Source organism: Canis lupus, chromosome 37, assembly GCF_011100685.1.
Source record: "Canis lupus familiaris isolate Mischka breed German Shepherd chromosome 37, alternate assembly UU_Cfam_GSD_1.0, whole genome shotgun sequence".
Classification (NCBI taxonomy): Eukaryota; Metazoa; Chordata; class Mammalia; order Carnivora; family Canidae; genus Canis; species Canis lupus.
In genome coordinates, this window is record NC_049258.1 from 5,243,951 (window position 1) to 5,247,114 (window position 3,164).

Sequence of the window (3,164 nt, forward strand, 5' to 3'; positions counted from 1 at the left end):
ATCTTCTATTCCTTAAGATCATTAGAATAAAATAATCACTCAATAGATCTTGTTGGATGAACCCCAACGCCATTACTACTACATTCACACTGGTGTTACCATATATGGATAGAGAAGGCATTTCTAGAAATAGGTTATCATTTGTATATATAAGCTATTATTTATATACATAAGTTTTTATTTCCAAATATAGGTTAATATATATATAGCTAAATACAGGGAAAGAGATTATGAGTTTAAAATTTAGGAATCAAGGTTTGTAGATTCAGTTTTAACCCTGCCACATACTGTGACCTTGAGCAAATTAGTTAACCTCCTGGTGGCTTAATTTATACATCTACAGAAGAGTAAATTACCACCTACATTATTTACAGAGAGGATGAGGATTTACTTAACATAGTAATTAGTGGGACTCTATTATTTTGGTAAAATTCTAGCTCAGCTGGAAATCTGCACAGATTTAATTTATGGCAAATCTTAATGCTGAAATAACTACTAATGTATTTTTTTAAAGGAACTATCCAACTGTAAAATTGGCAAAATGCTTCCCTTGGGCAAGACAAATGAGTTTACTCTGTTGAAGCAAATCAGCTCATTGGATCAGACTATAGGACTAGAGAGTTCAAGGTCACAAGAGTAGCTCCCGTATTGCTCAGATACTTTCACAAACAAAACTGTCTGAGCCATGACTTCATTTGCATCCCTGATTTACATCTTCATCTATTGCTCTATAGTATATGGCATAGGTCACCAAGGAGTCTGTCCTAAGAATGTAGATACCTCAGTAATATCTCTACCCCCAACTGAATAAGGAATGCAAGACCCAAATCCTGCTAATTGTTTAAGTTAGTAAGATCATTTTTATTTAATTACTAAAAAGTAGGCTTCAAGAACATGGAGGCTTTTGGGGATGCCTGGCTGGCTCAGTTGGTAGAGCATGGGACTCTTGATCTCAGAATCATGAGTTCAAGCCTCACGTTGGGCATAGGGCTTGCTTTAGAAAAATAGTCTGCAAGAACATAGACGCTTTTGTCTGTGTTCTATCATATGTCTGGCTCCTTGAACAATGCCTGGTACAAAATAAACAATAAGTATCTGTTGAATAAATTAACTCTCCATCAGAAATTTGGAGGTCTCTTTCCTGTCATTTCCAAAGAAGCTATAGGACATCCAGAAGGCAATTTTAAAAATCTCTTTTTCTAATTATTATTATTACATTATGGTTTGTGGTCAAATTGACATATACATTGAACGTATTCAGAAATAACGAGGGTAAGAACATTTTGCTCTCTGTGTTCATCTCTATTCATCATGAGACCTACAAACTGATCTCCACTTATAACAGTTTGCCCAAAGCCTTCCTAATGTATACCTGTCAGCCTAACATTATTATTAATACCACCCTCTTTTATGTCCAAGAAGTCCTGCTTCAGACCAAAATATATGCTTAACTCTACCTACCAGCCTAACTACATACCAGGACATAAGGAACCTATCCTGTTGCAAATTGACTCTAAGTAAAGCTGAAACAGAATCTGGAAGTAATCTATGAAACCTCTAATAAGGAAGGCCAAAATAAGTAGTATAGTAAAAAGAATATTAAATTGGAAGTTAACAAACTTGAAATATAGTCTAAGTTATACCCCCTCACTAGCTGGGTGGCTTTGGAACAAAATGTTTAAATGGCTCTTACTTTAATCCCTAAAGAGAGCCATTGACTTAAACTAGAAAATCTTAAGAGCACGTCTGGCTCTGTTATTTTATAATTCTTCAGTTTATTTAGTGTTCTTTCTCCTCTATTTTAATCATTTGTTAGAATGTGAATTTTGGCTCACTGATTTAATTTCCTAATGGCTAAATGACTTCTGAGATCCCTTCCACCCAAGCCTAAAAATGTAATTGGGCTTGAAAGTATAGGTCTGCTAGTCTAGACTGAGGAAGTAAAAATCATGACTAGATGTCTTGTGAAGGAAATGACTAAACAATAATTTATAAGTATAGAGAACTTTTGAGGAGGAAGATAAAATCTGGGTAGGACACTGTAGTTTTGGGACAGCTAGAAAAATGTTAAGGTTCTCTAAGATCCAGTAGCAAGGAGAAGAGAGGGAGTCAAAAGTTAAGAGAAAGAAGGGTCCTAGGCTGGCTGAGGTGGTAGAGTCTTGATCTTGGGGTTTGACCCCTATGTTAGATGTAGAGAGTACTTTTAAAAAATGTTTAAGAGGAGGAACATAGAGGGAAATCTTCAGAATTTCTTTAGATGTAGTTGATCTCGTCATCTTCACCTAGAGGCCAAACCAGTTGTTCATTAATGACATATACCATTGATTAGCTCCTTCTCCATTTTTTCATGATGTCCACCCATTGATGATTGTGGTGATTTTTTTTAAGGTTTGTATGTTTAAGCAATCTCTACCCTCAATGTGGGACAGGAACTCACAACCCCAAGATCAAGAGTCGCATGGTCTTCTGAGAGAGCCAGCCAGTTGCCCTGATTCCGGCAGTTTAAAAATATGTCCACAAATGTTTAAATTCTCCTTCCTTAAAGAGGTGAAGCTTATTCTTCCTCTTTTGAGTGCAGGCTGGACTTGATGACTAGCTTCTAATAAGTAGATTATGATAGAAGTGATGGGATATCACTACCAAGACCAGATCATAAAAGGCACTGTGATTTCCTCTTTGATCTCCTTGAGTAACTCTCTAAGGGAACTGGCTGCCATCTTCTAAAGATACCCAAGGAACCCTCTGCAGAGTTGCATGTGGCCTCCTGCCAACAGCTAATAGGAACTGAGGCCTCCTGCTAACAGTCATGTAATGAAGCATCCTGGAAATAGATCCTCCAGGCCAACGTAAGCCTTCAGATGACTGCGGCTCCCACTGACATCCTGACTCGACCTCATGAGAGACCTTCAACCAGAAATACCCAACTGATATGTTTTTGAATCCCTGACCCACAGAAACTTGAAATGGCAAATATTTGTTGTTTTAAGCTGCTAAGTTTGGGGATAATTGGCTACAAAGCAATATATAACTAAAACAGTGATCCGGCTAAGAAAGGGAATACCCTCAGGAGAAGGGGGGCAGGGTATGGATGATCAATATCAGGTGCTAAGTATGAGAAAAGAGTCTAATTAAACTATCTACATGGGAGAAGAATCTGTCCTCTA

At 37.3% G+C, this 3,164-nt stretch overlaps 1 non-coding gene across 1 annotated transcript; it reads left to right on the forward strand.

Moving 5' to 3' along the window:
* The first annotated feature begins 912 nt into the window (after positions 1–912).
* Positions 913–985, forward strand: TRNAK-CUU. Its single transcript has one exon. It is a non-coding gene; the product is annotated as a tRNA-Lys (tRNA).
* Positions 986–3,164: the final 2,179 nt, after the last annotated feature.